This window comes from Halichoerus grypus, chromosome 3, assembly GCF_964656455.1.
Source record: "Halichoerus grypus chromosome 3, mHalGry1.hap1.1, whole genome shotgun sequence".
NCBI lineage: Eukaryota > Metazoa > Chordata > Mammalia > Carnivora > Phocidae > Halichoerus > Halichoerus grypus.
The window spans coordinates 81,635,304-81,650,054 of NC_135714.1; the positions used below are offsets into that span (position 1 = coordinate 81,635,304).

A 14,751-nucleotide genomic window follows, 5' to 3' on the forward strand; every position below is an offset into this window, starting at 1 on the left:
AACTTGCCAGAGTTTTTCCCTTTAAAGATTTCCAAGCCATTGTAATATAAATATCTTTGGGAAGGGCATCACAGCTGGGGAAAGGGGGAAATTTAGTGAAAGAAATTGGTCTGTAGCCCTGTTTGTTTGGACTGAAGAGTGCTTTGTATATTTCTTCAACCAACATTTAATCATAAGAAGACTTCACATAAAAACCTACATTACTCCATTACCTTTAAACAACAGGGGATATGGCAAAACTAAATTCTCACAAGGCAGAAGCCATACAGCTGCTGTCCTATTTAAATGGACCAGGTTCTCTCAAAGTTGTCACAGTCTCCATCCCTCCCACGTGTATTGAGTAACACTTCTTTAGGTCTTCCTTGCTCATTTACTTACCCCTTGGCTCCTGTAGGTAAAAAAACGAAAACAAACCAAAGACAGCGTTAGCTTCAGTAATTGTGACAATTCGGAGGCTGATGATAGAGCATCTGCTTAGGTTTGCCTTCATCGCTAAGATACCTGTAAGAACACAGACTTTTCCGTGCCTCTTCCCTTCTGTTGTTCCTGCCTGCTGAGGGCTGGATGTTACCTCCCTCACCCTTCAAGTTTATGTATCGAAACCCTAACCTCCAATGTGATGATGGTATTTGGAGATGGGACGTTTGGGACGTAATTAGGTTTAGGTGAGGTCATGAGGGTGGGGCCCTCATGATGGGATTAGTGCCCTTAGAAGAGACTAGCTCGCTTTCTCCGCGGTGTGAGGATACAGCAAGAAGGCGCCTGTTGTCTATAAACCAGGAAGAGGGTTCCTCACCAAGAACTCTACCATGCTGGCACCCTGATCTCAGACTTCCAGCCTCTACAACTGTGAGAAATAAATGTTTATTGTGTAAGCCATCACACCCAGCTATCCTTTTCCCACAGCCTAACTGATTTACACACTGCTCGGATTCTTCCCTTGGGATATTATCAGAAAACAAACAAACCGAAGAAAACAAAATGTGCATTTTTAATGTATTTTTCTCAAGCATTTATTAAAAAACGCTTACTATTTATATCATAGCCCAAATACTTACCTACCACAACATACATGCCTGTGCCAGAAACATCCCACTTTTACCTGAGGCTGACTTGAACTGAACCGTTGCGTTTTCTCAAGTTGTTGAGTGTTACCTCAGTGGGGAACACATTTTAGTTGTACCTGAACAAGGCAGCAAAACTGAGCTGACCAAAATTCGGTTGGTGTGCGAAAAAGCTGAATGATCTCTTCCCAAACCTCATTCTCTATAGGAGAGTCTCCCTTGCCAGGATGTGAGGCCACGCTTCTGCCACGTGCCCCCAGCCAACGACCAATCACAGTGCAGATACAGAGCCCACTCACATTTGGTGTGGGGACACCCCATTGGTGGGCTGAGACCTTCGAAGGACCGTGCTTCCCTCGGAGGCTCTTCCTTCCGGATCCTCTGATCCCTTGTTCCCTTACTTTTCCTGCTGTCAGACCTATAGCAGAGGCTGGAGGCTCTCTCTGCCTTCTCTCGCTTATTTCCCTGCAGACATTTCCTCCAATAAATCTCTTGCCCCTCTCATCTTGTTTTGGCATCTGCTTCTCAGAAGATCCAAATCGACACACTGTAAATGACTAATTATTATTGGCAGAATCGAGAGGAATTATAGAGCAATATCACATGAGGATCTAAGGAGGACGGTGTGGGTGCCATAAAAAGAGCACAAAAAATGATAAACATTCTTATGTTTAGCACGGATATTATCTCTCTAGATAGTGTGAGGATCCAAATAAATTTTTTTTTTTTTTTAAGATTTTATTTATTTATTTGAGAGAGAGAATGAGATAGAGAGAGCATGAGATGGGGGAGGGTCAGAGGGAGAAGCAGGCTCCCTGTTCAGCAGGGAGCCCGATGCGGGACTCGATCCCGGGACTCCAGGATCATGACCTGAGCCGAAGGCAGTCGCCTAACCAACTGAGCCACCCAGGCGCCCACCAAATAAATTTTAAAACAAGATTCTGGGGGTGCCTGGGTGGCTCAGTAGGTTAAGCGTCCGACTCTTGATTCTGGCTCAGGTCATGATCTCAGGGTCCTGGGATCGAGCCCTGGTTTAGGCTCCACGCTTAGCGGGGAGTCTGCTTGAGATTCTCTCTCTCTCCCTCACTTCTGCCCCACCCCCCTCACGTGCGTGCACACATGCACTCTCTCTAAATAAATACATAAAATAAATACATAAAATAAAACAAGATTCTGGTTACTGTTCTTTGGAGGAGGTAGTGAAGATTAAATCTAGTAGAGGCCAGGCATCAACTCATTAAATAATAACAGTAGATAGTACAATACATAGAAAAGGTTTCAATGATGAATTGCCAATTGTTATGTTCAATAAATGTTTTGAGTTCAGAGACAGGAGGAAGAGACCATCTGGAACTTTAGAACTTTTGGGGAACATTTCTTCCTAAAACTGGATATCACAACTAGATAAGAGCTGGTTACTTTCCCTACAGGGAAGACTGAAAGAGAGGGGTTATATAAATATTAGGGCTGGTAGTCACCGAGCAATACCTTAGAACTGTGTTTCTCCAGTGGGGTCTCCAGACTTCTGGGCAATCATAAGAATCTATAAGAAATGGAAAAATACTGTGTTTTCATTTTGATGCTAATCTAACTGAGGGCTACCTCTCAATTTTTTTGCTTCCTTTTATATTTGTGTTCATAATTATGTTGGCCCCCAATAGTACCACTTTAATCATCACAGGCTGAGAAAGAGTCGACAGAAGTAGACTTAATATGTAAATGAAGCATTCTTGTCAAGTGAAAGCCAAGTAGCGTCATTTGTGCACTGCAGAAATAATTATTTTGCTGAACAATAGTTTGAATAGAGAAGAGTGGTGACAAAATTGAGTCATCACCTAGCACAGGATGTGTGATATCACAAACTCAAACTAAGAAGTGTGACGTGGCAAATTAGATTCAGGAAAACAATTTTAATTTCCATATTAAATTAATGTGGTAAATTTGAATTTATTGCTTTTTAGTGTTTAAAGTGGAATTTGTAAGTTTGACTTAGCCTTGTGATATAAAGTGTCTAAGCTTAAGGAGTCTATACTTAGTTTTATGAACAATATGATTCACATGTGAGTATACCCAGCCTTTCTCCTGTCCACACCCAAGAAGGAAAACTATTTGCTCCTGCTCTCTACCCTCTCCTGCACTCCAGAGGAGGGTCTGCTTCTGAGCAGATAATTGGGAAAGAACACCAAGGCGGGTGAAGCCCTCCTGGCTTGGAGAGGAGACCAAGTTTGGTATTAGTGCCTCCTTAACCCCCGAGCTGGGTGCTTTTGGGGAGTGGAGAAGCTCCTTAACCCTGCGAGGGGTTTTCATCAGGACCTGTGAGGTGAAAAGGGAAGGGGAAAGAGTCTTAGTAGGAGAAGCAAAGCACACATAGTGAAGAGCAGAGAAAGAGGAAAAAGTTGATAAGTTTGAAGGAGTGGAGAGGGAGTTGTGGAGATTGTGTTAAGAAAGAACATGTAGAGTAATTTGAGGCTAGAAAATTTGGAAGCAATGCCCATCGGAGAAATGCTTCTGGGGGTTATAAATAAGAAACAAGACAAAACCAGAGAGGGAGACAAACCATAAGAGACTCTTAATCTCAGGAAACAAACTGAGGGTTGCTGGAGTAGAGGGAGGTGGGAGGGATGGGGTGCTGGGTGATAGACATTGGGAGGGTATGTGCTATGGTGAGTGCTGTGAATTGTGTGAGACTGTTGAATCACAGTCCTGTACCTCTGAGACAAATAATACATTATATGGTAATAAAAAAATTAATAAAAAGCAATCATTGATTGAAAAAGAAAAAGATTCTCTAGGTGTCCTTCCTGGACTTACAGGTAAAGACTAGATTCCTTTTTCAGTACTGTTTGTGCTTAAGGACAGAGGGACTCCTCAGGGCTGGATCTTTTGATATTTGAGTCTTGTGAGCTGCTGATATGCTGGTTCCTCCAATTATGGACCAATTAGGTTAAACCCATGGAAATCTCTCAAAGACAGACATTACATTTCAGGGAAGTACTGAGAAAGGAAATACTCTCTCAGGTTAAAAGGCACCCAGGCCTCATCCAAAGTCTCAATTGCTATTATTTTCTGAAGTAGGGGAATTAGCATGTGATTTCTCTTGTGCCTTGCTGGGGGTGGGAGTGGGGGGGTGGGGGGTGACGCTTACCAGAAGGATAATCAGTCCTGAGTCGATCAAGCTTCATAAATTCTTTAGGGTCACGATTCTCCCATTGCATTAGCTAAATGGAATTTCATGGTAGGGCTGATCTGCAAGAAGAAACTTATGGTGGAGAAGGCACCTAGCCGCCAGGTAAAGTGCAATTAGCTGAGCATATGAAGTATAATTAGTGTCCTGTGGTTCATACATCCAAATAGCTCTTGCAGCTGCCCCCTTCCTCTCAATCTCTATCCCTTTCATCTTATCTCTGCTGTTAAAATAGTTTTTAAGTGGATTCATGCTTCCAGGAGGCATGTTTTCCTACATTTGCTTTTACCCACTCATTGAGCCTATTTGTCTATTCCGTGCGGCTATTGGCCCGGCTCACTTGTTAGACCCCACAACGAGACCCCACAGTCTCTTCCCCTGCCCTGGTGACAGCCCAGTGGGGACAGATTCGTTAAATGAGTCATCATTCAAATACTGAGTGTGATGGGCTTCTGGGATCTCATTACAGGGGAACGGAAAGTCTGGGGGTGCAGAGAAAAGCTTCTGGGGAAGCCCAGAGGGTCTTTAATCTGAGACCAGAAGATTGAGGAGGAATTCACCAAGTGGAGGGCAAGCCCAGGGGGCGCAGGGCAAGAATGCTCCAACACTGGGAGAGGCTGAATGGTGCCCAGGAAAAAGGAAAGGACTAGCATTTAGGGGTCAGGTGGATTAGGTAAGTTAACCTTCAAGCTCAGATCTAGAAGGGCCCTGTAAAAAAAGTGAACATTTGCTGGCTAATTGAACATACTACTACTACGACTACTACTACTACTAAAAAGTGAACATTTGGTTTTTCATTCTAAGGGCTGTTTGTTGGAAGGCACTTGAAGTTTTTAACCAAGAAGTGATAAGATCGGTGGCAGAGTGGACAATTCATTGCACATGGTAGCTAATCTTTCTTGAGTGCAAATCTGATTACGTCACTCCTGTTTTAAAACTTTTAGTGACTTCTTAATGCCATCAGAATGACATCTAAATTTTTAATAAAGCTTGCCAGGCTGCCTACTATTTTTCCAGGTTCATCTTTGATTCACTGCCCCTGAAGGGCAACAGAATATGCCCCCGCAGAATGTGCCTCTTTGGCATGAGGAGATTATATATATGTGCATAAAAGTCGTGTAGAATAATAGAGCCAGCATATCAGCAGCTCACAAGACTCAAATATCAAATATATATTTATATATATATTTTTTTCCCTAGAGAGCCTGTATGAGCATGGGGGGAGGGGCAGAGAATATTACGCAGGCTCAATGCCCAAGGGGGGCAGCGCTAAGGGATGGGGGTGTTTCAATCTCAGGACCCTGAGATGATGACCTCAACTGAGGTCAAGAGTCAGTGGGTTTACCAACTGAGCCACCCAGGTGGCATGGAGATAATTTTGAGCTAAAGGCAGTCAAGGCCCCTCAAATGCCTAAGGGGATTTAGATAATCATTTTGACTGGAAATGGGATGAAGGCACAGGAAGAGCATCAAGAGTTGAGAGCTCAAGGGAAACCCAGATGGAAAGCTTGCCTTGTGCTTTTGAATTCCCTTTAAAAACTGAGTTACCCTATAATTTACTTGTAATAATATTGGTTCTAGCTTGAAGATAGCGGTACAGGATGCACAGAATCTTAAAGATGTCATAACTGAACTTGGGCATCATTTTACTTGAAACTACAGTCAAAGAGTACTGGTATTTAAGATTTTTTGTTTGTTTCTATATCTAATTTTAAGAATGCCATACAGGTTATATTCAGGCACTGGAAGTTTTTGTATATCTTAAAACACTTTTAAGGGCTTTTAAGGGTTAATAAAATACATGGCTTATCCTTATCTCTTACCTTTTACTGCCATCCTGTGGCCATTTGATTTTCTAGCTTAAAAATCCATTTGCGAAAACCTTATTTTCTATCCTTATCACAGAGTATGTTTTCGGATTTTATCAGTTCTCAATGAACATAGATACACCGGGATACACATATTTCGTAGCATTTCGCTATATTGAGATGCTCCATCAGTGGTATATACTTCTCATGGAATTTTAATTCTGAGTGAGCTTCCATGCACTATTTCCAAGGAGCCTTCCCTCAGGTATCTTTCCTCTTCATCCCTCCTTCCCGACCTGGCTTTTCAATGGATGCTTAGACAAGAGCAACTTATTGTAGTCTCAAAGACAGACTCCCCAGGTTGTCTCTTCCTATTGGAAATCCTCACAGATACTTTCTTTTGGAACCCGGGTTTGGATTTCCTTTCTTGGATCTCCCCTCTTCTGATCTTACAGACTTCTGAGTCCCAGAGCCCTTATTGGCGAGATGACAGGCATAAGCAGGATCAGGCACGGCGCCTACGACAGAATGTGCTCCCGTTCTTCTGGCTTGTGACCATCGGATTCTGCTTCTCTGTGAGAAGTGGGGTGCATGCAGGCTGAAGGGGGTGAAGGGCATCCGCTGTCCCAGGAGTTCTTTGTCAGGAGGTTGATTTGGCCTATATAACCAAGGGACTGATGGCAGGCACATTCCATGAGAGCAAATTTTGTTCATGCTGTCTACCCAAGACCATGAAGACCTAGAGTCTAACCCAGTAGAAGACAGTAATTCTGAGAAATCACAACAATAATGGCTAATACACATTGAAGCTTTCATTTACATGCCATGTATTATTCTACATGACTTATATGCATTATCTCAGGCTTTAAACAATCTCGTGAGTAGAGACCATTAGCATTCTTATTTGACCAATTAGAAACCCCAAGTCTTAGAGCAGTGATGTTCTTCTCTAAGGTAAGGCAGCTGGGAACTGGTGGGTTTGTGGAATGAAACACTGAGCGAATATTTGACACCCAGTGTGTGTGCTTCAGTGTGTGCCTCCTTCAAAATCATTTCCTTATAGTTCAAGATCCTGAATTTTCTTTATCCAGACCTTGAATTTTCCTGATGCATGCAAAGAACACATCTCTCCCAGCTTCTGAGGATGAGCTGTGGCCACCTGAGTGTGTCTGTCCCTGGTCACAGTCCCATTATGGCCTCTCTTGGGCCAGACTCACACCCTTATCACCCTGTGGCATCTGATTCTGAGGATTTGGCTCTGTCTCTTGTTTATCATTCTGTCCCTGATTTTTCAGTTTATGTCTGGTCTCTGGCACCTGACTTTGAACCTTCTCTTCAGGGCCATGTCTTAGACTTGGTCTGGGAAAGGGTAGTACTGTGCTTAAGAGTGGAGGCTCAGGAATCAAGCTGCTGGGATTTATTTTCCAGCTTTGCCACCCACCACCGTGTGACCTTGGGCAAGTCCAATGAACTCTCCAAAGCCTCAGTTTTCTTATCTGTAAAATGGGAATGATTAATGGGAATTTCACTGAGAGTACCGTTTGGTAATTCATGTGAAGTACTTAGAGTGCCTGACAGATGGTAAGCCTTTGCTCATTTATTCATTTATTTATTCAGCAAGTATTCATTGAGAGCCTCTTACGGGCCAGGTGCTACTCTAATTCTGGGACTACAGCAGTGAACCAAACACATATAAATCTTTACCTTTTTGGGACTTAAGTCCTATTATGAGTTTGTGTAATAGCAGAAAACAAGTTAAATTAGGACATATATACATTACATTAACTAATGATAAATGATAAAAAGAAAAATAAAGCAAGAAAAAAGAGAAGGTGTTGGGGGTTGGTTTGTGACCTTAATTCGGGAATTTAAGTAGGCCTCATTAGGAAGATATTTGAGTAAAGACTGAACAAGGCAAAGCAACCAGCCAGGCAGTTTTCTCAGGACCAAGTGTACCAGGCTGAAGGAACAATCAGTGCAAAGGCCCTGAGGCAGGAGATCTGGTGGGTTAGTGAAAAAGTAAGGAGACTAGTGTAGCTGGAGTAACAGAATTTGCCAAGGGGTTCCATATAGGGTGAGAGGTGTGTCACAAAAGATGCCATGTTCTTTGCCTAAGCAACACCCCGGATGTAATCTTCACTTAACGGAGACGGGAATAGTGGAGGGAGGAGCAGGTGTGGGGCGAGGGTAGGTCGATGGAGGGGGCGGGTGGTTGATGTGGGTAAGGTCAGGACCTCAGTTTTGGACAGTTGCCTTTGAGATGCCAGTTAAACACCCACGGTGAGATGCTGGGGAGGCCTTTGGAGTTCAGGAGAAAGGTCGAGGCTGAGATGGAGTCAGCAGCCTGTCGCTGGTATTGAACGTCATGAGACTGAATGAGATGGTCAGAGAAAGAGAAGAGACGAATGTTTAGATGCCAGGGAGATAAGTAAGCATTCTGAAAATGGTAGCTGCTGACGTTGTTATCATAATTGCCCCCCATTTGTCCTTACCTGAGGTCCACCCGCACTCCAGACCTCTGGGTCTCCACTAAGGGGCCATTTGGAAAAATCCTGCCTTGTGCTGTGTCTCTCTCTCCAGGACAGCATTGCAGGTGTAAACACTGCTTCGGACTCTGGCCACCCCCTGGGACACAGTGCCTTTTCATGACAGTGCCTGCCATCCTAGCTAAAATCAAGGTACCCTGCTGCTTTTAGTACCTGCCTGTCTAGTGGGGAGAGTCCCAGCCATTCCCCTGCCTGTCCCCCCCGCCCCCCGTCTCCAGGAAGGGAGCAGCTGGCCATCTTGCCTTCAGGGTCTCCAGTCTATCTGACAGCTTCACCCTCTCTCTGCACAGGGGGACGAGTCCCGGGGAGCTAACCCTGCTCTTCTCTTTGATCAATGACATTCTGTTTCTCCCTCACATTTAACTTCATGTTAATTTTCCCTAAGGATTTGGATTCTCTGGTTTGAAATCACTGTTACATGTTTTTATTTTTAACTTTTTTAAAAAAAACCTTATTTTTTATTGAAGTATAATTAACATACAGTACTATATTAGCTTCAGGTGTATGACATAATGATTCAACAATTCTATACATCGCTCTGCTCATCACGATAAATGTACTCTTAATCTCATTTATTTCACCCATCCTCCCACCCATTTTTAACTTTGAATTGCAACATTTATCACATTTTGTACGAATTAAATAATATTATTAAAATGGGTACTTTGTATCCACCCAACTTAAGAAAAAGAACACTCCAGTGCCTCCGAAGTCTGAAGTCCCCTGTGCTCCTCCTTAATGCTGTCCTTTCTCCTCCCCACTTGCACAGTGTTGTGCAAGATAGTCCCTTGCTCGTCTTTATAATGATGTGGGCTAAGGGGTGTTTTATAGGAATTGCATCTTCTACCTTTCACTGAAGATCTGGAAGGGGCTATTCGAGAAATGGAGGAAAGCCAATAACTAGCCTCCTGGACACTTGGCGGATGGGCCAGGCAGCATCTCCAGGAGACGCTCAGAACCCAAGCCACCGAGCAGGGCTGCAAAGAGGTTGCTGCAGGAGACTGTGGGAAGTGACTGCCTCTGCGGGGCGGGGGGGCCCCTGTGAGTCCACTGCAGCTGCCTGCCGGCGGTCAAAGGGCCAGCAATGGACAGAAGGGCTGTAGGCCGCGGAGAGGGGAGGGAGTGTAGGCAGGAACCTACCCAGCCCCTCCGTGTCTGCCCATCACCCCATTTGACTGCACATGCCTCTCAAGAAAATGGGGTGCTGCTTCACTTCTGCCTCCAGTATCTTGTTTAAGTTCCTCTTTGGGTCAGGTTTAACCTCCAGCCACCCAGGGAAAGAAACTCTGCGATTTGTAGTTCCTTATGAGTGAATCCTAAAACAATATGCTGTTGAGTTTTGGTTGCACTTTAAAGATTTATTTATTTATTTATTTATTTATTTATTTTTCTGAGAGAATGAGAAAGAGCCGAGCATGAGCGGGGGGAGGGGCAGAGGGAGAAGCAGACTGGCCGCTGAGCCAAGAGCCCGATGCGGGGCTCGATCTTGGGACCCTGGGATCATGACCTGAGCCAAAGTCAGATGCTCAACTGACTGAGCCACCCAGGTACTCTTGGCTGCACTTAATTGTAGCAGGAATCATGCAGCTTACTTTTTCTATGACTGACTTTTGTCATTTTCTTGGTGTTATTAACCTCATTTTTGAGATCCCGTCCTGCTGATCCATTCTATATATAGAATTCCACAGTATGAAGATAGGTTTTATTTATCCATTTCAGTATAATTAGATTTTGGGTTTTTTTTCAGATTTTCCTTTATGAACAATGTTTCTATGAATATTGGAAATACCTCCTTATATGTATAAAAGTTTCTCTAGCACATGTACCCGGGAGAGGAATTGTGGGGTATAGAGTATGTGGTGTGCAACTTTATTATGTATCGCCAAACTGTTTTCCACAAGGGTTGTGCTCTCACTGGCAGTGTATGAGTGTTTCTGTTGCTAAATATCTTCATTATGAAGACACTTGACATTGTCAGATATTTTAAAATTTGCAAAAGCAGGGAGGCATAACATGCCATCTGATTTTGATTTCAATTTCTTTTGTCTTAATTATGAATGACACTGGACATCTCTTACATCTTTTTTTTTTTTTTTTTTTTTTACCATAAGCATTTCCTCTTTTCTGAAATGACTGGTATATGTTTTGTCCTTTTTTTTTCTTTAGAGGAGTTCTTCATAAATTCTAGATAACCATCTTTTATTGATAGCTTATATTGAAAATATTCTCTCTCAGTTTGCAGCTTGTGGCCACTTTGAATGATTTCTGCCTTGCTGTTCTATTCCACTCATTTATCCACCATTTATCTGTTCCATTTCCACACTGGCTTATCCTGTCGTGTTCTTTATAGTGTCTTCTGGTGAACAGAAGGCCCACAGTTTAGTATGGTAAAATGTGGCCTTCCTGCCCTCCTGCTTTGCTGATTTCGAAAGTCTTGCCTAAGAGCTCCTTCTTTTCTCCCACATTGTAAAGATACTTGATATTGCCTTCTAAAGTTTTTCTGGGTTTGCCTTTCAGAGAGTCTTTAGTTTTCCACAGATATGTAATACATGCTCCTTTATAACGGAGCTTTCCTGTATGCGTGAGGTTGTTTCTGGTCTCCGGCCTGCTCCAGTGGTCTTGACATCTGCAAGGACAAGTGTCCCCATCTTGCTCTTCTTTAGCATTGTCTTGGCTCTTCTTATCTAGAAAAGCCATTTGCTTTTCTGCATAAATTTTGGAATCAAATTGTCAAGTTCTCCAAAACTATTCTGTAGTGATTCTGATTAGATTTAGGGGACAATTGAAATCTTTACAGACTGCTCCACAGTTGCCTGCCTCCTTTCTCCTTTCACCATGATAGATGCTGCTGTGTCCCTTGCTAAGGACTTGCTGGTGGGTGGAGAGGCCATGGCCATCTCCAAGACCGTGGTTGCACCCATCCACTGGGTCAAGCTGCTGCTTCGGGTACAGCATGCCTGCGAGCAAATCACTGCAGAGAAGCAATACAAGGGCTTCGCATCCCCAGGGAGCAGGGAGTCCTGTCCTTCTGGCCTGGTAAGCTAGCCAATGTCATCAGATGCTTTCCCACCCAGGTTCTCACCTTTGCCTTCAAAGATAAATACAAGCAGAACTTCCTGGGTGGTGTGGACAAGAGAACCCAGTTTTGGCGCTACTTTGCAGGGAATCTGGAGTCCGGTGGTGCCGCTCGGGCCACATCCTTGGGTCTTGTGTATCCTTTTGATTTTGCCCGTACCTGTCTAGTAGCTGATGTGGGCAAAGTTGGAGCTAAAAGGGAATTCCGAGGCCTCGATGACTGCCTGGCTAAGATCTACAAGTCTGATGGGATGAAGGGCCTGTACCAAGGCTTTAATGTGTCTGTGCAGGGTATTCTCATCTACCGAGCTGCTTACTTCAGTATCTATGACACTGCAAAGGGAATGCTTCCAGATCCCAAGAATACTCACATCTTTATCCGCTGGATGATCGCACAAGCCGTCACAGTGGTTGCTGGGTTGACTTCCTATCCATTTGACACTGTTGGTCACCGTATGATGATGCAGTCAGGGTGCAAAGGAACTGACATCGCGTAGGCAGGCATGCTTGACTGCTGGAGGAAGGTTGCTTGTGATGAAGGAACCAAAGCTCTTTTCAAGGGTGCGTGGTCCAATGTTCTCAGAGGCATGCGTGGTGATTTTGTGCTTGTTTTGTATGATGAAATCAAGAAGTTCACATAAGTTATTGCCTAGATGTTCCCCTTGTGAACAGGCAGGTTGTATTATATAGCATATCTTAAGCATTCTTTTTTTTTTTTTTTTAAGATTTATTTATTTATTTGAGAGAGAGAGAGCATGCATGCAAATGGGGTGGGGGAGGAGCAGAGGGAGAGAGAAAATCTTAAGCAGGCTCCACGCTGAGCAGGGAGCCCGACGTGGGGCTCGATCCCACAACCCTGAGATCATGACCTGAGCTGAAATCATGGGTTGGACGCTTAACCGACTGAGCCACCCAGGAGCCCCTGTCTTGAGCATTCTGGATAGACTGTTGGCTGTTTATAAGTGGCAATTGTTACTGGTTGAAAATGGGAAGCAGTGATATTCATCTACCAGTTTTCCCTTAAAGCCATTTCCATGATGATGGGACTCAATTATATTTTTTATTTCAGTCACTCCTGATAAATAAATTTGAAGAAATAAAATATATCTGAAATAATAAAAAAAAAAATACCCTTACAGACTGCTTGCTAATTTGTTCCCACTGAATCTGTTCTTCCTACTCATGAGCTTATGGCTGCCATTTGAAGACTCTCTCACCCTTCTTGGCAGCTAGTTTTGGCCATGTGTGGTAGAGCACTTGCGAATTGATTGCCATTATTTCCTTCCCTGTATCCACATGTGACTTTGCTGTTCTCTTTTCAATAAACAGAATATTTCTCCTCCCTTGGAATATGAGCTGGCATTATGACTTGCTTTGCCTAATAGAATGCAGTGGGTATGATACTGTGTCAGTTCTGAGCCTAGACCTCAGCAGGACCTTTGTGCCATCACTCGCTCTTGGAAATTTGCTACCCTCTGGGAACGAGCCTGGGCTAGTCTGCTGGATGGCGAGAGACACAGGGTTAGACACCTCATATCCAGGCTTTGCTGCGTACTAATCGTTTGACCTTAAGCAACATGCCTCAGGCTCCTCATCTCTAAAATGAGGATCATAATAATACCTACCAAATAGTGTTGTTATAAAGATTGAGTTAACATATGTAAAGCACTTGGAAGAGGGCCTGGCACCTGATAGACTCCCTGAGGGTCTGTTATTACCATTATGATGCAAAATATGGCACATTTTGGGCTTGTATGGAGAAAAACAAGTCCATTTGCCTAGAATATAGACTGTGTGATGAGTTGGGAAGAAAGGGCTGGGAAGGTAGGAGGGAGCAAGGTTGTGGTTGCCTTGAATGCCTGCCTCAGATATATGGATTTTTATTCTACAGATATTAGGGAGCCATTGCAAGTGTTGAACATTTTAGAAACATCATCAATGCATTCAAATATTTAGATAAGTTCTCACATTAAATAGTCTTCCATAATTTTATCAGTCCTTCTAACTGGCGACTTACTGGAGATACATTTGATGGCAAGGAATCCTGAAGTGTTCATTTATTTTGTGATGGGGGTAGTTGGATGGGTCTGTTTATATTCACGTGGTTGAATAGCTGTTGTTTTTGCAATGAAAGCAAAAGAATCTGGTGCAGTTTATGTTCAAGAACTGGGCAACTTACAGCTGGTCACGAAGCAGTGTTGAAGACATATGTCCTTGGTCATTGCCAGAGCTGTGATAAATAGTCAATATGTTTATATACATCTTCAACAGATATTTATCTTACCTGCGTTTTCTGCAAGAAATAAAATAAGCAAATGGAAGACATGATCCTCACTGTTCTGAAGCATATAGTCCATTGAGCAATAAAGACAAACAAATAGCACCTGTGTGATATAGCATGATAAATGCTACACAGTAAGAGGATCCATTGGATATTTGGATTTAGAGAGATGTGAAAGTTGAGATCTAATGGATGATTCAGAATTTGTCAGGGAAAAGGAGGCAGTGGGTTTCAGACAGAGGGAACAGAAAGTGTAGAGGCCTGGAAGCAAAAGAAAACATGGAGAAGATTTTATAAATGTGTATATATGGGGGGATATCATTTGTCAATTTTAATATTCCCATGTGTTGCTCCTGGAGTTACATTAGGGAGAGTGTCACAAAACCAAGTGGGCTGCATGAAGCTTACAGTCTGTGGGTTGCTTATCAATGTATTAGATTCTCACCTAACTATCCTTTGGTAGGGGAAACACACCTAAGAAATGAATCTCTAAGAGCCTAAAGAGGTACTGCGGGGGTACAGGGGAGGCTGCTCCCCAAATGTGCCACTTTGGCATAGTTATTATTTTGATTTAAAGTTACTTAAGAAACATCCAGTGCAAGAACACTCGGACCACTCCTGGTTTTGGCTCCAAAAGTGGGAAATAAATGTCCCATGGGAAACGTACCCTCCCTACCCCGCGAGGTAGGGGGATGTCCATTTTGTCAGAGGTGGGGAATTCAGGGCCAAAGAAGCCTATCTAAACAAATCCTGTTACTTTTACTAATTTACGACTCTAGCCTCTGGCCCAAAT

At 43.3% G+C, this 14,751-nt stretch overlaps 1 pseudogene; it reads left to right on the top strand.

The window, feature by feature from the left end:
- The first annotated feature begins 11,437 nt into the window (after positions 1-11,437).
- LOC118542466 (ADP/ATP translocase 2 pseudogene) lies at positions 11,438-12,530 on the top strand (annotated as a pseudogene).
- Positions 12,531-14,751: the final 2,221 nt, after the last annotated feature.